This window comes from Ictidomys tridecemlineatus, chromosome 4 (genome assembly GCF_052094955.1).
Source record: "Ictidomys tridecemlineatus isolate mIctTri1 chromosome 4, mIctTri1.hap1, whole genome shotgun sequence".
NCBI classification, from domain to species: Eukaryota; Metazoa; Chordata; class Mammalia; order Rodentia; family Sciuridae; genus Ictidomys; species Ictidomys tridecemlineatus.
The window spans coordinates 10715282-10739860 of NC_135480.1; the positions used below are offsets into that span (position 1 = coordinate 10715282).

At 45.2% G+C, this 24579-nt stretch overlaps 1 non-coding gene across 1 annotated transcript; it reads right to left on the minus strand.

Moving 5' to 3' along the window:
• Nucleotides 1-8635: 8635 nt before the first annotated feature.
• Nucleotides 8636-11859, minus strand: LOC101958017 (uncharacterized). The gene is made up of 3 exons (XR_013437462.1): nucleotides 11671-11859; nucleotides 10092-10279; nucleotides 8636-8831 (listed from the first exon to the last, which is right to left on the minus strand). It is a non-coding gene; the product is annotated as an uncharacterized LOC101958017 (transcript).
• Nucleotides 11860-24579: the final 12720 nt, after the last annotated feature.

Here is a 24579-nt window from a genome sequence, read left to right on the forward strand (position 1 = left end):
AAAAACAAAATTGACTAATCATGGTCTGCTTCCCCTTGTCACAATGGACCGGCTTTTCTTAAAAAAATAAAAAAAAATAAAAAAACCCAACACCAGTGCTAAGTTCTGAATGATGGTACAGTGATCATCACCTGGAGCAGGTCACTCCTAGCCCCGGTCCTGATTCCCCCTTGGGGCCGTGTGGTCATTCTGGGACTCAGGTCTTCCAACAAGTGGCACCAGATGTCTGAGGGCCTGATATCCTCCCAGGCAGTGCCAGATGTGGGAAGGGGCCCATAGTGAGGCTGCTCGATGGTCCACATCTGGACGAGATGTTGTCACCTCCCCACATTTCTTTGGCCAGAATGCAGCACATGACCACGTTACCTGGAGACCGTGATGTCCTTGTGAGTCCTGGAGGAAAGGAAAATGCATCCGTGAATAGCTCTCTAGTTTCTTGTTGTTGCTGTTGTTCTTTTTAGATAAACCTGACTCTAGTATCTTTGACATATTTAATACATGGAATATAACTTAATCTAATTAGGATCCCATTCTTGTGGCTGGACAGGATGTGGAGTTTCACTGGTTGTGCACTCACCTATGAACATAGGAAAACTATGTCTGACTTCATTCTACTGCCTTTCCTATTCCCATCCCCATCCTTCCATTCCCCTTTGTCTAATCCAATGAGCTTCTACTCTCTGCCCTCCTTCGTAGGTTTCAGCATCTGCAGATCAGAGGGAAGTCAGCCTTTGGTTTTCTGGGATTGGCTTATTTCACTTAGCCTGGTAGTCTCCGGTTCCATTCGTTTACCAGCAAATGTCATAACTATATTCTTCTTTGTTACAATGACCCTTCCCAGGTGATTGCCAGCCTTTTCCTTTATTCTGGGAAAGGCAGTTTAATTCAGGAGTCACTTCTACGTCCACAAGATGCAGCATTTGAAAAAATTGAAAAAGCGAAAAAAAAAAGATGCAGCATTTGCCTAATCCATGCACGTGTGTTAAAGTGGAGGCAGAAGGATGCGTTCCTGCCTGGTCACAGACCACCATCTCTCGTCCACCCCAGCTGGCCCCTCCTCTTCCTGCGGCTGTTCCTGAACTCTGTGTGGGAGGAGCAGCACCCTCTCCACAGAGTCCTTCCTGTCCTCCTCTTTCTGAACCATAAGCCACGAGAAGCAGGGCTCCGGGTGGACGTGAGGACAGTGGTGGCTGCGGGAGTCTGAGCAGGAGCTGAGCTCAGAATCCAGCAGCCTGAGGCCTCGGAAGTTTGTGTGCTGAGGTGGTGGCCACAGGCAGGGAGAACCCGTCTCCCATCACCCAGGAGAGCACCCTGCTTGGAGACAGGCAGTGAGGAGGCAAGTGCTGTTCAGAGGCCTCAATTCCATGGCCAGGAGGTCTCCAGTGAACAAGTGTGTGTGTGTGTGTGTGTGTGTGTGTGTGTGTGTGTGTGTGAGAATGGGTACACAGTCTCTGGAACTGTTTCTCCTTTTGCCATGTTAGTTTATCACTCACCGGAGATGGTCCAAATAAGGTGATAAAATAGTCTTGGGACCTTGGTGGGTTTCTTGAAGAAAAAGTCATGGACACCACACAGGAAACCACACGATATTTTTTTACAAGCGTGTGCACCGATTGCCTTGACACGACTAGTGAGAAGTTCAGAGCCTTCTTGTTCCTGGTCAGTGATCTGACAAAACACTACATGGAACAACCTTCGGGAATAGGTACCTGTGGGTTCATCACGGGATCCCAGGCTGATGGGAGTCCCCAGAGGGGTCCAGCAGTTTCCCTCCAGGACGGAAGGTGCACCTGGATATCGAGATTCCAGTACAAGGCTGACTTCCTTCTCGGCGGAGTTGGGGCCAGTGGGACTTACATGAGGCTCTCCTCCAGTGCATCCGTTCCACCAGAGGAATGGATCTGAACTAAAGGGATTCACAGGGAGGAGGGCCTTGCAGTGTGGCAGCCGGGGCCCCCTCTCTGCTGACCATTGCCACTCTCAATAGATGGCTGGGCCTTGCTTGAGGAACGTGCCACCAAATGAAAGTCTGTCCCAGGCTGCGAACCAGAGACTAGGGGGGCAGCCAGCTACAAGCAACAAGAGAACTAAAAAGACAGGAGAGCTTGGGTTCCCTGCAAAAACAGAAGCCACTTAAGATGATGTAAATGGTAATGACACGTCTAGCCCCAAGTGAGACAAGAGTTACATTTGGCCAGCACAAAAAGTTGATTGAAGCTTTTCAAAAAAAGAAAAGAAAAAAGAAAATCTGTGGGCACTCTATGGAACAGCAGGCAAAGTGATGTCAGGATTTATGAGATGGACCAGCAGAGTGCTGTTCTGAGACTGGCTGGCTTCCCTGATACCATTCACCTTGCTTAACTTCCGAGTTTTCTGCAGCTGGTCAGAAAAAACAAACCTCTCATCCCTCCAGGTCACTTGCATTAAGGAGACAATGGAAGAGTTAGGTGGAAAACCCATTGTTGCAGAAGCACAAGGGAGTGAAGGTACGGTCCACACCTGTTGTGAGTTTCTACCCTCGTCCTTTCTGGTTTGCAGCTTCAGGTACTATCCCACTCCCACTCTAAATCTCTTTTCTCCTTTTCTGCAAAAACTCCTGGCTCTGAACCAATTTTTTTCTCCAATACATATTTGGATCTTGGTTTCTTCTCCTCTTATTTCTCTGTAGATTTCATTCTATCTTCTCTGCATCTCTCAGGAAATCTTCGAAACCTATAATCAAATAATGGCAATTTAGCCTTCAACCACGCTGTTGAGCAGACACAGGCCACCATCTCTCTTCCAACCCCAGCTGAATGTGTGGTGCTTTTGCTGTTTAAATTTCATGTTTGTTATTTTTTTTTTTGAGTTTCCAGAAGGAGATGAACAGAGATCAACCTCATGTCACAGTGTTCTTGATGCAATGTCAAGTCATGCACTTAATATTTTGATGTGTATTGTGGTCACCTGTTTGATTGATTGACAGATAACAATGATGATCACAAGTTGGGTTGGCAAACGGAAGGTTTCTTTTTTTTTCTTTTTAACCAAATGTCATTCACTCTAAATCTCCTTTTGCCATTGACTTGTGCACACAGAAACATTTAATCTCCCTAAAGTTTAGTCAAGACAGAAAGACAATTTGATGGAAGGCAGATGTATTCACAGAAACGAAAGATGTTTTGGTTTTATTTTATTTACAGGAGGGAACTAGCCCAGCTTTGCAAATGCAGTTTAGAATTTGTCTCTATGGAGGACACCACTAGTTGGATTTCTGACTCCCTCTCAAGTCTATAAGGAAGAGGTGGCAAGCCCGTCTGGGGATGGCGGCAAACTCTATTGTTGAGTCTGGAAAAAAGAAATCATTAAAGTTTTAGGAATTACAGACTCCACCATCAGTTAGGCAGTTTGAGCAGAAGGGACATTTAAATGCAGGGGAAAAAAACCCTGCATCCCTCAAAGGCGGACATGCGCTTCGTACTGGTTTGGTGACAACTGGGAAGGGGGACGGTCTTAAGAAATGCCATCCTCTGGGCTCTTTGCAGTGAAGGCTCGGGTGTCTTCACACTCTGTACTATCATCTCCCTTTTTAAAAATTTCATTTTTTGTCTCTTTTTTTTGACTCTTTTTATTTATACCTAACATTAGGATTCATTTTGAAAGAATTCTAAAAAAGCAGGGAACAAGATTTGCTCTAATCACATCCCCAGTACTTGCCCTGTTCTTCCCTTCCTCCCTCCCCCATTCCATTCCTCAGTCCTACCCATCTTTCTGTTGTTCACCTAGACTTTTTCCTTAATTAGTGCCATTGTGCATATCCATAATGGGGAGACCCACTGTGCTATATTCGTGGATGTCCCTACAGAAGGGAGGTCAGATTTATTCCACGGCTCTCTCCTTATCCCATCCTTCCTCCTGCTCAGTCCAACACGTGACCTCTACTTCACGGATCTTTCTCATTTTTAAGAAAGTTCTCACCCCCTTTTCTTTTCTTGGGCTTTTTATCTTTTATTTTTTCTAGTTTCTGCATATCAGAGAAAACATTTACCTTTGGGGTCTGGTTTATTTCACTTTTCATGTTTGTCTCCAATTTCATCCATTTACCAGCAAATGCCATCACTTAATTCTTATTTGTGGCTGAGTAATAATCTTTTGTGTACCTATAGCACATTTTCTTTAGCCATTCATCTCTTCTCTAGATTGGCTCCTGTGAATTGTGCTGCTGTAAATAGGGATGGGGCCATGTCCCTACACTGTGGTGATTTTAAATCTTTTGGATATCCCCACAAGGAGTGGGCTAGCCGGGTTATGTGCTGGCTCCATTCCTGCTTTTCTGAAGTGTCTCCATGCTGCTTTACAAAGTGGTCACACTAATTTAAAGTACCATCAACAATCTAGGAGTGTGTCTTTTTCCCACATCATTGCCAATAAATATAGGAGAAAATGTTCACTATCTCTACTGATTAGGGACATGCAAACTAAAAGTACATTAAGGTTTCCTCTCACCCTAGTCAGGATGACAATTCACATTCTACAGTCAACATCTCTAAGACCCAAAGTCCTCCATTTCATTTTTTAGAATGAATAAAAATGATGTTATTGAATAATTTATTTTTATTTTATTTAAAGAATGCATAGAATTTGGGCTCATTCTGACAAAATAATACAGGCAAGGAATTTTATTTTACTTTTACTTTTAAAATTTTATTTAAAAAGAATTTTATTTTTACTCCCTCTTTCCCTTCCCTCCTCCCTCCCCTTACTCTCTCTCCTTCCTTCTATTCCTTACATTCCTTTATTTATTTATTTTTATTGGTATTTCCACATACATATGCAGGTGAAATTATTTTTGATGCATTTATATATGTATATAACATATTTTTAAATTTATTTCATATTTCTACCTTTTCCTTTTTCCTCCCTCCCTCTCATTCACCTTCTTCTAATCAACTCATCAACCCTATATCTTTATGATGTCCTATCCCCTCCTCCGTCACCATTTTTTGTCTTATTTTGCTCTATATTTCACATATAAGAGAAAACATTTGGCTTTTGATTTTATGAGTCTGGTTTATTTTACTTAGCATGATTTTCTTCATTTCCATTCATTTACCAGCAAATGCCATTATTTCATTCTTCTTTATGGCTGACTAGAACTCCATTATGTGTGTGTGTGTGTGTGTGTGTGTGTGTGTGTGTGTGTGTGTATCACATTCTCTTGATCTATGCATCTGTTGATGGGCATGTGAGTTGATTCCATAATTTGTCTATTTTGGATTGTGCTGCTATAAAGTGGCTGTATCATGATAGTGTACTGATGTTAATTCTTCTGAATAGATACTGAGGAGGGATAGCTGGGTCATATTTTGGTTTCTCTATTAGTTATTTGAGGAGTCTCCACACTGCTTTCTCTAGTGGTTGCACTAATTTGAAGTCCCACCAACAATCCTTGAGTGCACACCCACATCATTTATTGTTTCCTGCAAATGACATCATTTCATTTTTCTTAGTGGCTGAAGAAAACTCAATTGTGCTTTATGAACATGGGGGGTCTTTCCGTATTCTGAGGTCTTCTTCCATTTCTTTTTTCAGTGTTCTATATTTTCATTGTAGAGTTCTTTCAGTTCCTTGGTTAGATTAGTTCCCAGACATTTAATTTGGGGGTTTTCTAGCTATAGAATCATGTCATCAGCAAACAGTGATAGTTTGTCTTTTTCTTTTTTTATTTGTATCCGAGAATGGAGAATAGATGCAGAAAAGGCCTTTGATAAAATACAGCAACCAGTATGCTAAAAACACTGGAGAAACTGGACATTAACTCAACATTTAGAGGCCACATGCAACAAACCCAAATGTCACGACCCCCTTGCCCGCAAGGAAGACGCGACTCAGGAATCTTCTTTCAGCAGTTTATTCAGGCCCTTGATATTCTTCTAATAATTCTTCTAATCCTCCTCAGATGCCCCTCCCAGCCTTAATAAAGCACCGCGAACCCCAATGCGAAGCTGCCACGTGGACCCTTCTCACAGGGTGCTAGAAAACGACACGCCAACTTTCTCTGATAAGGAGTTGACAATACGCCAACTCTCTCTGATATGGAGTTGTCCTTCACAGACCACAGCGGAGCCAGCGCCATCATGTAATGGCGACCACAGTCCGCAGGAACGGCTCACCACACCCAAAGCCAGCATCTTTGGGTGAATGGATGAAACCAGAAAGTTTTTCCTCTAAAAAAACAGGGGACCAGACAAGGATGTCACCAAACCAGTATGAAGCAAGAGAAAGAAATACAAGGATACAAATAAAAAAAGAAAAAGACAAACTATCACTGTTTGCTGATGACATGATTCTATAGCTAGAAAACCCCCAAATTCTACCAGAAGACTTTAAAGCTAATTAATGAATTCCGAAAAGTAGCAGTATACAAGACCAACATCATAAATCAATAGCTTTCCTATAGCTGCTGAGAAGGAATCCTTCTCACAATAACCTTAAAAATTAAATGCAGCACCTAGTGATGGCTGCACCTGCCTCATGACTGGATTGACCAATGTCATTAGGAGAGAGCTTGTACCCACGCCTGCAGGTTCCCTGTGTTTATGACCCCTGCTAACCGGGCACTGGGACCAGTGAGACAGAGTAACTGGAACTCCCTGTGCACTTTACCCAATTGCTCTATTTTCTCTTCAAACTGGAAGTATCAAGCTCCAGGTCGAGACCTTAGCTAAGAAACTCCCGCTGCCTTCAATAATACAGGGCCAGGAGAGACCCTGGCCCTGTATTATTGAAGGCAGCGGGAGACCTCCCAAAGGTGGAAGGTGGTACTTGAGAGTAGAAAGGTACTGGACACGCTGACCGCAGGGCAGGGAGGTGGCGGGGCCCTCGTGAAGACAGAACCATGTGTCTATCCCCCTGATAATTCCCACGATGTGCCGTGCGGGGCGCTGCAGAACTGGGGGCACTGTGGGCACACCCGTGCCACCCGCCCTCCAGGCCACCCCTGCATCCGCACCACCAGGGAGGGGAGGCACTGCCTGCGGAGGCCTGCTGAGGGACTGAGGGGACCTGTTCAGTCTGTCGTCTCCGAGCACTGCTGGGAACCATCACCCATCTCGTGTCAGCTTTCACCAATAAGTCACGTGCTTCACACACCGACTCCAGCCACTGTCTTTGGCCTTCGGCGGCTCACCCCGCTGCCCGGGCACAGGTGGGCTGTGGACCTGACAGCTCGCATCTGTTGGTCCTCGTGCTTATTGTCATGCTCCCTCGGTGGATCCCAAAATCATGATTTATTATTATTACTTCTCCATCCAACAGTTTTCCGGGACACTGGGAACCCCACAATATACACAGGAATGCTGGGTCCGGGGCACTCGGAATGTTCCCCAGGGTGCAGAGAGAGCAGGAGATGCACCGTCTGTGGAGAATTGTAAAATAAAAGCATATTGGAATCAATTCCCTCTAGTTTTCCTTGACACCAGGGGATGAATGTCCTAACACGGGTGAAACGTAGTCCACTCTGAAGATTTTTTGGTCTAAGTTTAACTAAGTGTTTACAATGATTGTGACCTGGAGCAGATCACACCCAGCCCCGTCTCCGGGTCCACTCTGGTCCATGCAGTCATTCGGGGACTCAGGATCTTGCAGGAAGGGACTCCAGATGTCTGAGGACCTGAGACCTCTGCTGGCTCTCTTGCATGTGGTGGCGGATGATAGAAGGGACAAATGGGGAGGTAGCTCTCTGGGCCACATCTGGACAAGTTTGTCACTCCTCCACATTCCATTGTCCAGAACTCACAAACCACATGGTCACAACCCCTGGACACTGTGGCTCTCCCGTGTGTCCAGGAGGAAAGGGAAATAGCTCTCTAGATTTTGTCTTTATTATCATTGGGACTACAGCACACACCGTTTAAAACTGCTGACCTGCGTGAGCTCACACTTCATTTCACTTCTCAGGATGTCCTCAGCAGGAACCTGAAAACACCTTGGTGACCATGACCCTTCCCAGGCGATGGCCAGCCTATTCCCTTATTCTGGGAAAAGTGACTGAATTCAGGTGTCACTTCTACCTCCACCAGATGGACAATTTGCCCAGATCCATCCATGCACATGTGTTAAAGTGGCGGCAGAAGGATGCTTTCTGGCTAGACCCGGGTCACCATCTCTCGTCCACCCTAGCTGGCCCCTCCTCTTCCTGCGGCTGTTCCTGAGCTCTGTGTGGGAGGAGCAGCACCCTCTCCACAGAGTCCTTCCTGTCCTCCTCTTTCTGAACCATAAGCCACGAGAAGCAGGGCTCCGGGTGGACGTGAGGACAGTGTTGGCTGCGGGAGTCTGAGCAGGAGCTGAGCTCAGAATCCAGCAGCCTGAGGCCTCAGAAGGTTGTGTGCTGAGGTGGTGGCCACAGGCAGGGAGAGCCCGTCTCCCATCACCCAGGAGAGCCCCCTGCTTGGAGACAGGCAGTGAGGAGGCAAGTGCTGTTCAGAGGCCTCAATCCCATGGCCAGGAGACCTTTAATAACTCTGTGTGTGTGTGTGTGTGTGTGTGTGTGTGAGAGAGAGAGAGAGAGAGAGAGAGAGAGAGAGAGAGAGCTCACCCAGGCGTGTGTGCAGAAGTCTTCCTAAACCTCCAATTTCCCAGAAAAATGAAAAAGAGCTTTAGTGATTGCAGGTGATTTATTTAAAATTGCTTTTGAGGTTTCAACAATTGTCTTGCAATTTATAGGTAGAAGAACAAAATTGGGAAAGAGCAGGACAGCATCCGTAGTCAGTTTCTGAACATGTTTTGCAGTTGAGTCAAGTTCTTGTGGAAACTTAGAAATGTGTACAGTAAATGCTGTTGTATATGATGTCCTGGAAAAGAAAGGCAGGGACGTCACTGAGATTTCCAACTCTGTCCTGCCATGTCAAGTACTCAAAACCAAAAATATCTGCTCCTTGTCTTCTTGTGTTTTTTAGTGAACATCAAGTCTCCCAAGAATTCAGAAAGCAAGATCGGTTACCAACTTCTGTGTTCTATTGTTAGAAGACTTTTATTAATTCCAAAGAATGGCTGATATTTCTGAATCATTTCTCCAAGGACTACCCCCTATAACTTTTCATTAATCGTGCTACAGGTCATATGTGTTGAAGATAGAATTTGGTCCGTTTTGATACCACTCTTCCACCCTGAATTGTTAAAATCTCTGCTCAAGTAAATGGATGTGATCTTTCTGAATTCCTCTGTGGCCTGAAAAGTGAGAAACGACTGAAAAGAACCTGTGACCCTCCACCCTTGTCACGTGTTCTATGCAATACTGGAGTTTCTCACTGTGAATGGTGGGTCTAACCCGAAATGCAGGCACTCTATGTCTCAAAGAGAATATTGATATATTAAGTATATTCCCAAAGAGATGAGCAAGTGTCTGTCATTAGAAAGAAATACTCATTGTTTTATTTGAAATACTCCATCACCTATGCTACTGTGTAACTCTTCTACCTGGGTTTTCATGGCTGCTAAATGAAAGTGTCCACAATTTCCACACATGTACGCTGACAAAGTAGGTTGAATAGAAGTGCATCTTAAATGTTTTCATTCAGGAACAAAGAATGTGACTCAATGGTACGTTTGGGGCCCCTCCAAAAGTGTCTACAAAATGGCCTCTTGATGTTTGGTGTTTTGCAATAGGGGACCTGGCTTTAATATCATTAAAGGTGAGGGCATCCTAAGAATCAAGGATTTTCTTTTTGTAGAAAATGTATGTGTGTGTGTGTGTGTGTGTGTGTGTGTGTGTGTGTGACTCCGCCTTCTCCAAGGGGTGTATGGAGAGATGAGTATGTGCACACGTGTATGATCTGAGGAGCTGGGAGGTGGGGATCAACCTCTGGGACTGCTTTCCCTTCTTTTGTCTTCGGCTGCCATTCACGGAAGAGTGTCAAAGTGAGATAGAAAACCAACCCTGGGGCCTTGGGTGGCTTTCTTGAAGAAAAAGTCATTAACACCCTACCACTAAATCACATGATTTAAAAAAAAAAAAAAACATGTGCACCCATTTCTTTGACATTAGGACTCAAAAATCTCAGAGCCTGCTTGTTTCCAAGCACTGATCTTACACGAGAAGAACCCCAAATTACCATCATCCCTTGAACATTGGCCAGAGTTTCGTTGGACTGGTTCAGGAAACATTGTTTAAATTCCTCCACGGCTGTCTGAGTGGAATCATTATGCACAAACTCCTCAATGAAACTTAGGAACTCTTCTATGGATACTTCTGGATCAATTGTCTTTGCGATAACGTCCTCGAGATATTGGCAGCCAGAACCTGGGAAGAAGCGTCAGACTATGGCTCAGGACTGGCGGTGGGAACCCATGACGGGGAGCACCTGAGGTGTCACTCATCCGTGAACATCTCAGGAGGGCATGGCTAGAGATCCCAATTCTAGAAGAGGAAGTTCAGGCTCTGAGGTTCCCTACAGCCCTGCACTTGCTGTACCCAACACAGCAACCCATCTTGATTACCCTTACATAAGAAATGAGATAGTCCAATGCATAGGACTTACTGAACATCAGTCCTTCTGTCTTTGTTCAAAGCCATGCCACACTACTCTATCATCATTCAGAACATCAGGTAAGATTTTCAGGGACCCTAGAATTACTGGATTCAAAATTCTGTTAATCAGCTCTGTTGACTCAAACTAAGCATCAGCATTCAGCACAAAGAGGAACGTCCAGGCAGGCACAGTGATGCTGTTTGGGAGGCCAAGGCAGGAGGATGGCAAGTTCCAAGTCAGCCTCAGCAATTTAACAAGGCCCTGAGCAACTGAGCGAGACCCTGTCTCAAAATAAAATATTTTAAAAAGCACGGCTAGGGATGTGACTCCATGGTTAAGCACCACTGGATCCAGTATTTGGTACCCAAAAAGAAAAAGGGAAAAGTTCTAGTGCATGAAGTGATCTCCTGGACCAACCTGCAAGGAGAAAGCTCAGGACTTGAGTTCACACGAGCTGATGTCACTCTTGTTTCTGGAATTTTCTATCTAGTTCTTGAGCACATCGCCTTTTTTTCCCTACATGAGGAACAAGTGAGGTAGGCCCTATAAAAAGCTTTGTAAAGTGTACGAATCAGGCCACACACGTCACGTACCCTGGCGGGGCTTCCTTCTCCTCCACTGCTGAAGGTGGGCCCCACAGAGGGTGAGGTCTCCCCTCCAGCAGCGTGAACATGGAGGCACTGGAGCTCAAGTGCCGCCTGGAAGGGCTCAGATTAACCCTGCAGATGTCTGTGGAGTGGCCGAGTCCCAGGCTATAGCCCGGGCCTTCACCTCCACAGGCTGCCATCTCCTTCACGTATTAGGAGACGCATGCTGCTTCTTTTAGGAAACACATCTGGGCCCAAAGCCATATCCCCTCGTCCCACTGAAACGTCTCATTCCAGTATTCCATAGTGAGACTCACTCTTGTCCTCAAGGTAGATGGGACCACGGTGGGTCACCTTGAAGACAATGACACAGTCAATGCAGTTCTAAAGTAGGAGACCAGGCCACAAGGGAGCTGCTTCTTTGATGATTTGTAGTTAATGGTGACTGTGGGGGTTTCCTACTCAGAAATTTGGAAATAGGACTGAACCATACTGCGGCTTGGGAACTGGGACTCCTCCCCCGGGGGCCCTGGCTCCCCCCTGGCCACAGGCAGCCCTCCCTGCACAGAGCTCACCTGCAGAGCAGTAAAGGGGGAGGGCAGCCAACAGGAGGACTGCGAGCAGCTTCATGGCGAGGTGGCTCCTGGTGGCTGTTCCCGAGGGGGGGCAGGATCAAGGAGTTCACTGTGGGCTGAGTGGCCACAGCTCCTCTCTTTATTCCCAGGGAGCTGCCTTAGTCCCTCCCAAGAAAGAGGGAGGGAGGGACAGGATCCACCGGGGATTGGACCAGGGAACCGCAGCCTGTGCCAAGGGGAAGCAGCCAGGCTCCGATGGCTTTGCACAAACCAGCGGGCAGTGAATTTGGAGCCAAGGCAACCTTGAGACTGCAGTGAGGACACGTGGCCATAGGCAAGAGGGAGGAGGATGTGTTCTCTAAATGATAAGCACATCCCCACTGTGAGCTTGTGCCGTCATCACCCTTATTACTACTATTGGGTCGCCTGGGTTCCTCCATCACTTTTCCTCCTGCTTTGTCTCCTCTTTTTTCACACCGTCACCTGTGTCTGCTTCACCTCGTGCTTCTTCTTCAAGGCGAGAGCAGTTTCACAACCTGTGTGCCGGACGGACCCTGCTCTAATCAGCCTGCTAGGGCAGCGACAGCCCTGATTGACCTTGAATGGTATAACATTGGCAGTGAGCCATCGTCCAGCACTTCCTGGATGGCAGGGCCTCTCCTGAGCCTCTTTAACCATTACCATGGCAACCCTCTGTGGGGGAGCCATGGACCTTACTCCCCACCCCGGGCAATTTAGATGGTGAACAGAGGCACAAAGTGGATGGGATGCCAGGACTGAAGAGGAGCCTGGACCATCCTGGGCAATCTGGGAGTGTCCCCACCTGCCTTAGGAGGTGGGCCGGTCATTGCCTCTCGGCCTCAGAGAATGATGCACAAAGATCTAAGTAAGACTTCCTCAGGGCTCGATTAGTAATGAGCACAACCAGGACATGAATCTGAACTCTCAGCTTCAGAGAAGGCTCTTGGTTCTATTTTCCTGCTTCCCTGGACTCTCAGGGACATCCCAGCACGGCTCAGGTGCATCCCCAAGGCCCTGACTCCACAGCTGCATCCCAGGAACCCTGGGTTGATTTCTGGGCAAGCCCCACAGTATCCTGCTTGAGGCCTCTGCTCCCTGTGGGCTCCCCTCTGCTGCCTGTGGGCTCCCCTCTGCTCCCTGTGGGCTCTTCTCTGCTGCCTCAGTCACTCAGGGTTGAAGCACCTCATTCACTGCCTCAGTCACAGGGAGGACAGCCCACGTCTGTGCCCTCCCTTGCCTCTGCATCTCTAGGGCCGTCCTGGTTCCCAGGACCCCTGGCTGTTCATGAGCAGCTCTCCTCCAACACCCCCAGAGCCTCATCCTGACCACTTCCTCCCTGCTCTTGCTCCTTGAGGACATGGCCCATGCCCTTGTCTCCTTGGTTGACTGGCGTAGACGCTGTCCTTAAGAAGTTATGGTGGGGTCAATCGCTGAAACACAATTTATCATTTTAACAAACATTTCACTGGTTGCGTACTTCATTACTATGTTTATTTACAAACAGGAGCTCCTTACCGATACATTTTTCCTGAAACCTGGCATCCAGTTCCAATTCTAAATAACAGATTGGTGTCAATTGCTGGTGTCAGTTGAATCTACCATTTTGATTTCATGAATGAAGACTTTGGGGTCAGGGCTGGGGATGTGGCTCAAGCGGTAGCGCGCTCGCCTGGCATGCGTGCGACCCGGGTTCGATCCTCAGCACCACATACCAACAAAGATGTTGTGTCCGCCGAGAACTAAAAAAAAAAAATAAAAATAAAAAATAAAAAAAAAAGACTTTGGGGTCAGAAGAGAAGAAGCAGGAAAGGGGAGCACGTGGCTGAACCTCTATCATCCTATGTCACCTCAGTGTCCCTTTTCCCCCAGAAGGTACCCTTGCCATGTGATCTAACCTGAATCCATCTTGTGCTTTGGGACCGGGAGCTACATTTGGAAGCAGAGCCAGAGCGAGTTGCCAGCCACTAACTAATTCTCCTGGACTTCTTCCCCCAAGTCCTAGATTTAACACAATTTTATATTAGCTGATTTTTGTGGCTAAATATTTAATCACTTTACCCATGTGATGTTTATTTGATTCATTAGTTTTGTCCACCAACATCTCCTGCAGTGGTTGGTGGTTTGTGCTTCCAATGCAACGCCAGCATTTCCCTGCTACCGTGTGACCTTCCATATTTCTGAGCCTCTTCTGCATATGGGCATCAGAAGAGGTGAAGTTTCTGTAAATATTTCCTCTGCTAATGTAGGGATTCCAAGGTAGGGGTAATTTTATTTCCTCATCTGCTTAAGAAGAAAGTGATATTAGATCCAAGAAATACGTTACTGCAGTAATGATACACGCTTTCAGGAAAAATAGATCCAAAATGTTTTCCGAGTTAGAAAATGGTGTGATCTCCTTTCATCATCTACTCTAGATAAAGCCTCTATCACATGCTGTGAAATAAGATAGTCATGAGTGAATGATTGTGGACAGCTGGAGTTTTCTCCTTCTGTCCGTCCAGTCCTGGCTCCCGCACTGGATGCAGGCTTTGTGAGTGTCCTTCCCTGTGCCCCGGGCCCTGGGCTGTGTACTGAAGGTTCACTTTCAGGAACAAGTTAATCCAGGTTCTGGCTTTTGAGGAGATTTGCTACAGAGGAATACAATGAACAGATGGAAAAAGTGGTCCTTGGAGAAAAGAATACAGGACACTAGAGAGCAGAATGAGGCTACAGATGGACAGATCAGGGGGCAGTGTCTCATACGCCACTCAGGGCAGCTTGAGGGAGGAGAGGCCACTTTAGCTGAGACTTGGATGAGTGGACACGACATCCAAGGGCTGAATTGGGGGAGTGACCTACACAGAGGGAAGACCTGAAGGCAGGGGGTCATTGCCCAGCTCAAGACCAAGAGAGGGGCCAAGAGAAAGGTAAGGCAGAATCAGGTGATAGAAAGGCCAACCAAGGTCAATTAGGAACAAGGAAAACAGACTTGACTCAGGAGCTAGAAATCAATCCATAAATGAAAGTGCCAGAGTGATGAGCCAAAATGACCCATGAACACTTTGTTTTCTCTCTGGATTACGGGCAGCATGGTGTTTTTCATCATTCTGCTGAGGCATAAGATGCCAAGAACAAAACCGGCTTAGGAGGCGACAGAAAGCGGAAGCAGGTGTTCTCTGTAACTTCAGCAGCTGCCAGTTCTGAAGTCCTGAAGTACAAAGCCAAGCTAAAGTCATTGACAAGAAATGGGACATTGTCTCCTTGCCCAGGACTTCATGGGACTCTTCCTGATTCCCCAGTCTTTATGCACCTTCCCTGTCACCTGCGGAGCCAGAGACGCCCTCAGAGGTTTCATTCATGTAAAAAAAAAAAAAATGCCCCACATCAAGTGGGCCCCCCCCCCCACTAGAGACTGATTTATCTTCAGGGGTTACCTAGACATCTCCTTGAGATCAAATGATTCTAGTGAATCCAATAGCAGTGACTTAGCCCAGAAAAGAATCAGTGGAAAACCAGTGCTTAGAGGGAAGAGAAGGAGACCCACCAGTTCAGAATACCTTGCATTCTCTCACTCCACAGGGACTCTGAGGTTCAGAAGTTCAGAAACTGGAGATGTTTCCTATCCTTCAGAATCTCCCGTGTGTGACAGGTATTTATAGAGGACCTGCTGTGATCATCTGCAGACATACATCACTCACAGATTCCATCCGGTGATCTGGTGTCTTTGCTGAGGAACAAACAACGTGGTGATGAAGAGGGGTATTTGACCTGATTTCAGGTTTCTAGAAGACCTCAGACATGACAAATTTGGGGCATTGGAAAGCTCTTGCCACTCTGATGGAAGTAGCTTCTTTGAGAGCCTGTCTTTTTCAGTGATTAGTGAACTGGTTCAAAATCCTGTTAAAGAAGGTTTTTGAAAATTATATGAACATTAAGTTCACTTTTAATTTTTTGTATTTGTTCTAATGGGCTCTGCATGACAGTAGAATGCATTTTGACACACCATACATAAATGGAGTATAACATCTGATTCTTCTGGCTGTACATGATGTAGTTACACAGGTCCTGTAATCACATATGCACATGGGGTAATAATGTCTGATTCATTCTACTATCAATCTTACGCCCATTCCTCTTCCCCTCCCTTCACTCCCCTCTATCTAGTCCAGAGTATGTCTATTCATCCTTCACCCCTTATTATTCTTATTATGAATTAGCATCCACATATCAGAGAAAACATTTGGCTTTTGGTTTTGGGGGATTGGCTTATTTCTCTTAGCATGATATTCTCTAGTTCCATCCACTTACCAGCAAATCCCATAATTTCATTTTTCTTTATGGCTGAGTGATATTCCACTGTGTATATATACCACATTTTCTTTATCCATTCATGTGTTGAAGGGCACATAGGTTGGTTCCATAGTCTAGCTACTGTGAATTGAGCTGCTGTAAACATTAATGTGGATACATCACTGTAGCATGCTCCAGTTTATTTTTACATTCTATGTTTCAGATGTGCATCTGTTCCACACTATTTTGGGGAAAAATATCCCCCATTCCTTTTTTCATGATGTCTCTTTCCACTGTTGGGGGAATTTAAACTCTGGTGTCTTCCCATTGGTAAACTCTTGTCTCCTTGAGCAAGATCACAAGACTAGAAGTGGGGCTGGGAGACAGATGCCTACCCCAGACATAAATTTTGGGAGAAGCCCCTAATATTGAAGACATCTGGTTGACCACGAGATATCATTATTCAAATCACTGAGTTCTTTCTTAAATCAGGGGTTGCCCTTGCCTGGGATCTAACCTGGTCCTGGGATTTTAAGACCGTGTTTCTGAGTGTTCAGTCCACATCCCAAGACTCCAGTGCATTCCTGCTCAGCGCCTGGGACCTGTGAGAATCCTGAGAAAGACTGAAATTCCCCTCTTTGCAAGAGTGCGCGTGAAGATATAACACTTGAGATTAGATGAAGGGAAGTCTGTAATCACCCCCTGACTTAGCCAGCTTTTTTGCTGCTGTGACAAAAAAGACCTGACAAGAACAATTTTCAGGAAGAAAAGTTTATTTGGGGGCTTACGGTTTCAGAGGCCTCAGTCCACACATAGCTACCTCCATTCCTCAGTGCTGGGGACGAGCAGGACATCCAGGTGGAAGCGTGTGGCTGGCAAAACCAGCTGGAAACCTGGTGATGGGAAGCAGAGAGAAACTCTCTTCCCCCCACACAAAAGATACATCCCAAAGGCATGCCCCCAAAGACCCAGCTTCTTCAGCCACATGCTGCCAGCTCAAGTTCCACCCGGGTGATCCCTCTCAGGGGACTGATGCGCTGATTAGATGAAGGTTCTCATACCCCATCATTGCACCTCTAAATCCTCTGGCATTGCTCACATATGAACTTCTGGGAGACACCCCACATCCAACACTAGCATTCTGCCCCTGGACCCAAAAGCTCATGCCCATCTCATGATGAAAAACACATGCAGTCTGTTTCCAAGAGTCCCCACGGTATTGACCCTTCCAGCAATGTCCAAAAGTCCAAGTCCAAGTCTCCTCCGAGACTCAAGACAAACTCAGCATGATTCCCTGTAAAAAGTCAAAAGCAGTTACATGTGCCCTGTATGTAAAGGCACGTGGTGAACATCTCCATCCCACAAGGAGAAGCCAGGCTTACAAAGAAGGGCTGGAATCCAGCAAGACCAGCAACTCCTGCCCTCCACGCAGAGCCCCAGGCCCATGGCACAGGCTGTTCTTTCCAAGGGGCTGCTGTGGCTCTGAGCCTGACCTTCCTGCTCGCAGTCCACGAGGCCAGCTCTCGGCTCGTCCCCGCTCGGTTCCTGCAGCTCTCCTCAGCTAGGCTCCGAGGCGCTGGCAGCTCTTCATCTTGGGGTCTCCACTGCGGCTCTGGCTTCCTGCTCACACCTCCAGGCATCACCCTATGGGCAGCCCCACGAGGACTCCGATCCTGCTGCGCTTTACCAGCCTCCAGGCCTCCCTTTGGAATCTTGCTGGAAGCCTCCATGAGCACCTAGCTCCCCACCTGCTCTCCTGCAGAACCAGCCCCACGTGCTGCCTCCAACGTCTGCCACCTCTCAGGCAGCAGCCAAGCCCACGGGGACCCTGGCTGCAGCAGCCTCTGAGTGGCTGGATGGATGAGCCTGTGACGCCACTTCCTAGGACCCCCTGTGCCAGTAGGTGCCCCCCTGGTCTCTTCTTGAAAGAAGTTTCACTTTTACACCCCGGAGCCTGAGATGGGCGTGACCTGCCAATGAAGAGTTCACCCTGCATATTTTTTGTTTTCCACTAGCTCCATTTGGAAAGAGAAGCCAATTTAATCTGAGACTGCAGTGAAGGCAGAGACCAAAGCTAACACCCAAACTGGACAGCAATGTGACATCCTGGGCACCAACCCCACTTTGCACTTTCCAGAGTGAGGACTTGGGCTGGGGTCCAGGGAATCAGGTGAGGAGAAGAGGTGGCTGGAGATCAGCCAAGAGGGCCTCAGTCTCTCTTTTCTCCATAAATGATGGTTTCACATATGATCTAATCTTGATCCATCTAATGAAGTAGGCCTGGGAATCAGATTTATAAGCAGAGCAAGAGGTAAGCCTCACTCCCTGACTGATGTCTCTAAACTCTATTCAACTTGACATTTTTCCTACAATACGTGGTTAAATCCTTAATTCTCTACACATGTGACATTGAATGGGTTCCATCAGATCTACACCAATAGCTTCTCTATTAAGTGAGTAATTTTTTTATTCTTCTAAAAGCCCACTTTTTCCTGTAGTGATCCCACAGCTGTGCACATCTTGCCCTAGTGGCATAAGAAGACTTATTTAGGATAAACACATGATAGCAAATTTTTCCACCAGTAGAACAGTGATTCCCAACAGGAACAGATTTACTCCTCACTAACACCTGCCCCTGTAGACATTAGTCACTGGCCTGTGGTCAGGTAAAGCAGATTTTTGCTCAGATATAAGCCTCATCACAGAGGGATGGGTGCCAGGCTACTAGTCAATGACTTGTGTCCAGCTTCCCTTATGTTCTCCCAAGTGGAAAATTCATCTCTTGATGATGTGTGCCTGGGTTTGGGCAAGATTGCACGTGGCTCTACTGTGGCACGACGGCCGTGGCTGTACTCTAATGCTGTGATGTGGGTCACACCTGAGCCCACACCCCACTGAGACCACAGCAACACAGGGGCAGAATCATCGGTCATTTGCTATGGGCAGCCTGCTGTGGGGTGGGCTGGTGGCCAACACCATGACAACAGGCCACAGGTTACCCTGGCTAGAATACAGTTCTGGGGCTCTGCTGCTGCAGATCTAGACCTGGCCCTTGTCTGAGTCCTGAGGCTCTGTTAGTGGGCACTAGCCTGAAAAAATTTAAGATCAGCTCAGTTTGGTTTCATTAGCTGCACTGACTTCCAAAGCAATGTTCTGTGCTCACTGTCTCCCCTACCCTCTACCTGGTAGAGACTTGCTCTTTGGTGCTTGATCAAGTTTCGGGGAGGAGTATTGGAGGCACCAAGGCTGACAATAAACTGTTTCATGTGAATCTGAGGGTGAACCTGAGGCCTATCCCATGGCTGCCAGTAATATGGGCCAAAACACAGGCATGTCCCTGGAGGGGGTGGTCCCAGGTGTCCCCTTCGTGCCCAGGTGAGATCTAGAGGCTCAGTCTGTAAGCACTGCCTTAGGGCTCTTCCTGGTGGGAGATCTGGCAGTGTTGAGCTGAGCCCTGACCTTCAAGACAAAGCCCTGGGCTCACTTTCCTATCTTCCCCTCAGCAGTTTAATTTTCACCTTGCTGGGCTGTCTGAGGTTAGAGAAGGGATGGAGGAGGCAATTTCTTGGCTACCTGACTAAGATAGGGCTAGATTCTCAGTCCTGGGGCCTGGCCTAAGGGCAGAATTGTGGGGCTCTTCCAGGTGCTGGGCTTCATCTTGGCTGGCTTGGGACTAGCTCTGAAGTCTCAGGCCTGGTCTTAATTCCCTTTCCCTGGTGCAAAAGGGAGGTGCATCTCTCCACGCTGCACTTGAAGTTCAGGAGAGCATGAACATCTTCAGTGTGAATTTCCTGATATTCCTCTAATAATGGGTACTGTGGTTTCTCACCTGGACTTCCTACCTCCAGTGAAAGTAGTCCTAATTAGAATAAGATATATTTCACGTTGTATAATTTTGTCAAAATGATTCTACTGTCATGTATAACTAAGAACCAATTTTTTAAAAAGTAGCTTGGTATGTGAGTTATTGGTCAAATGGTGTCTCTGTGAAGATGAGTCAAGGAGAGAAAACTATACAACAATATCCCTGATGAACATGGATGTGAAATAAAATATTAGCAAACCACATTCAAAAACACATCAAGAAGATAATACACAATGATCAAGCTGTTCGATCTCAGGAGCACAAAATTGGTTCAACGTATATGCAAGTCAATAATGCAATTCACCACATAAATACAATTAAGCACAAGAATCATAAGATCATTTCAATAGATGCAGAAAAAGCCTTTAATAAAATCCATCACCCATTCATGTTAAAAACACTGGAGGAACTACAAAAAGCAACAGGATACAGGATCAACATTCATGAATCAATAGCTTCCCTATACTCTGACAATGATTCTGCTGAGAATGGAATGCGGAGAACTATCCCATTCAAAATAACCTCAGGGGGAAAAAAACCCCTTGAGAATTAATCTAACCAAGCATGGAAGATCTCTGTGATAAAAATTAAAGAACACTGAAGAAAAAAAATTGAAGACCTTAGAAAGATCTCCCCTGTTCTTGGATTGGCAGCATTAATATTGCCAAAATAGCCCTACTACCAAAAGCACTATACAGATTCAATTCAATTCCCATCAAAATACCAAATGCAGTCTTCATAGAGCTAGAAAAAAAAATAATCCTTAAATTCATTTGGAAGAATAAGAGACCCAGAATAGCCAAAGCAATCCTGAGCAAGAAGAGTGAGGCTGGAGATATCACTGTACCTGACTTCAAACTACACCACGGAGCCACAGTAACAAAAACAACACGTGTTGGCATCAAAAGAGACATAAAGAGCAATGAAAGAATGGAAGACACACAGACAAACCCATATACTTTCAGTCATCTGATACTTAACAAAGGTGCTAAAAGTATATGTTAGAGAAAAGATAGCCTCTCTAACAAATGGTGCTGGGAAAATGGCATATTTGTATGTAGCAGAATGAAACTAGATCCTCATCTCTCACCCTATACAGAAGTTAAATCAAAGTGGATCAAAAGCTTAGAATTAGATTGGAAAATTTTCAACTTCTAGAATAAAACATAGAGCCAACACTCCATCGCGTAGATGCAGGCCCTGACTTCCTTAAGAAGACCCTTGGAAGCTCAAGAAATAAAACAAAGAATCAATAAGTAGGACAGCATCAAATTTAAAAACTTTTGCACAGCAAAGGAAACAAGAGCAAAAGAGAGAGCCTACGAATTGGGAGAAAATCTTTGCCAGTCACTCCTCTGACGGGGGATTAATATCCAGAATATACAAAAAACTAAAACAAACAAACAAACAAACAAAAAAAAAACCCCCACAATCAGTAAGTGGGCAAAAACACTAAACAGCACTTCTCAGAAGAAGAAACACAACAGCCAACAAATATAAATATATAGAAAAAAATGTTCAACATCTCTAGCAAATAGGAAACTTCAAATCAAAACGACGCTAAGATTTAATATCACTGCAGTCAGAATGGCAATTATCAAGAATACAAATAATAATAAATTCTGACAAAGATGTGGGAGGAAAGGATAATTACATTGTTGGTGGGACTGCAAATGAGTATGACACTATGGAAAGCAGCATAAGTATTCCTAAAAAAAAAAAAAAAAAAAACTAGGAGTGGAACCACCATATGATCCAGCTATCCCACTCCTTGGTATTTATAAAACAAAAGAAAACAAAACAAAAACCTAAAATTTGCACATTATAGTGATAAACCACATCAACATTTTTTTTTTGGTGTGTGTGTGTGTGTGTGTGTGTGTGTGTGTGTGGTGCTGGGGATTGAACCCATGGCCTTGTGCATGGGAGACAAATACTCTGCCAACTGAGCTATGTCTCCAGCCCCCATGTCAACATTTATAGAAGCACAATTTACAATAACCAACAAGAGATGAATGGATAAAGAAAATGTGGTGTACATAGGGCTGTAGATGTGGCTCAATCGGTAGCAAGCTCGCCTGGCATGCGTGCGGCCTGGGTTCGATCCTCAGCACCACATACAAACAAAGATGTTGTGTCCGCCAAAAACTGAAAAATAAATATCAAAAAGTTCTCTCTCTCTCTCTCTCTCTCTCTCTCCTCTTAAAAAAATCAATTAAAAAGTTAAATACTTTAAAAAAAAAAGAAAATGTGGTGTATATATACACAAAGGAATATTACTTAGCCATAAAGAAAAATAAAATTATGGCATTTGCCAGTAAATGGATGGAGACAGAGAACATCATGCTCGGTGAAATAAATCAGACTCAGAAAATCGAGGGTGAAATGTTTGCTCTCGTGTGTGAAAGAAAGCCAGAGCAAAATAAAGAGAAAGCTAGAAGGGGAAATAGATATCAGAAAGATATAAGGAAGATCAATGGAGGAGAAGGAGACTGAGAGGGAGGGACCAGGGATGGGAAAGGAGAGGGACTGTGGAATGAATTTTTAAAAATCACCTTATGTGCATATATAAATATACCACAGTGATTTCCACCTTTATGTATATGTATAAGGCACCAATTAAACAGATGAGTGAAAAGAAGATCAATAAAGAAAGGAGAATATGGGAGGGACGCCAGGTGGGAAGGGGCCAGAACAGGGACTGAAATGGAGTAGACCAAATTCCACGCATGCATGATTCTGTCAAAATGAACCAAAATACTATGTATAACTATCATGTCCTAATAAAATAAAAACAGAGGATATATCAAAATATCTAGAAGAGTAGATTTTTAATGTTTTTATCACAAAACAATGATCAATATGAGATGATGAACTGGATAATTAGCCTGATTAAACCAGTTCACACTGGAAGGATATAGCAAAACGTCAAATAGTACACCATAAATAATTATGTATATATAACTATTGTTTGCCAATTAAAAATAAACATTCCATAAATGGAGGGAAATACATTAACACTATTTTCTTCAAGTGAAAAAAAAATCCCTATTTTTAAAAAATAAATCAATGAATCAGTCACTATTTACAAATATTCATTCAACTTCCAGAGGTCTAAATAAAGCAGTATACACCTTCTTCTGAGGCAAATATGAGAAAATTGAAACTGTTCTCAAGAGTATTCTACCAAGTAAAGCAGCCCCACCGTAATCCTAACAGAGTAGTCCTGCACTTTGTCTGGATTCTGAGTTCCTGTTTAGATCTCCCCACATCAGCTTGTATTCATAGACTGAGGAGCAGGGAGCGGCCCAACCTCAGGCGGCACAACCTGGGGTCGAGCTCAGTTCAGGCACCTGTTCCGCTTGTGCGGGCTCCAGCAGGCTGAATCTCCCAGTCTCACTTTGCTCATCTCTCAGACCAAGGTGACAGTAATAGGGCCTGTGCACGGGATCTGTGAGAGGAGTCAATGAACTAATAAAGGAAAAATCCTCAGCAAAATGCCTGTCTATAAATGTCAATTATCTGATTTAGAAAAGGGAAATGGTCAAACAAAATAAATGACCTTGACCCCAAGGTAAAATATCAAACCTAATCTAACTGAATCTGTCAACAAGAAATGTTAATGCTAAATGCTAACAAAAATGTCCTTCGGACCTGGCTCTGTTTGCACTGGCACCTCTCACTCTCCTGTTGGTAAGTCCATGTGTTCCCTACGGTCAGGAGGAAGCAACTGTTTTTTCATATTAACATCCTTAACAACGAAACTGGAGCAGAGGCTAGAGGAGGGGGGTGGTTGGAATAGTCAGCATTCTTTCTGAAGGGAAAGTCCCTGGACTCACATCCTCATCCAGATGAGGTCAAATTTGTCCTTTGGATTAGGGATAAAAAAAAAAAAAAATCCAGGAATTCTCTAGAGAGTTGGTGTTTGAACTGGTGGGCACAAACCTAGGGGTCAGAAGAGGTCCTAGTACCCTCATAGACGTCAGCATGAAGGAACCGTGTGCTCACACTGGTTCTCATCTCTGCCTCCCTTTCCACATTCACTCAAGTTCCGGTGTGTTTGACAGAAGACCTGCCTGTCTTCGCTGAATGTTAATACTTGGCATTGATTGTGAACGTAGATATTTCTAGACTTCAAAGAAAAATTTTGAAGTATTCTTTTGTCACACACAATTTTTTTTTCTCTATCAAATGGTATCTGATTTCTTGTCTTGAATAAAATCGATCCAGTCACGGGCACTGTATCGCTACAAAGAATTCTGAGTAATAGATCTCCCTATTCTTTTTAGCCCATAGCACACAGGAATTCAAAGAATCAAGTGATATTTCTCCCACAAAACTAATTGGTCCCACACGTCCATTCATCTGAAAAGTATTTTCAGAGTTATAAAAGTTTAAAAAAAAAATTCAGAGTTAGAAAAATGAAAAATGCCCTATAGATGCAAGGAGTGTGGAAAAGCATTCAGTCGATTCAGTCAGGTTCTCAGACATCAAAGAACTCACAATGCAGAGAAACCCCATGTGGGTGAGCAATGTGGAGAAGCCTTTAGTTCTTCCAGCTGTATTAAATACATGAGAAGGGGCTGGGGATGTGGCTCAAGCGGTAGCGCGCTCGCCTAACGTGCGTGCGGCCCGGGTTCGATCCTCAGCAGCACATACCAACAAAGATGTTGTGTCCGCCGAGAACTAAGAAAAAATAAATAAATGTTAAAATTCTCTCTCTCTCTCTCTCTCTCTCTCTCTCTCTCTCTCTC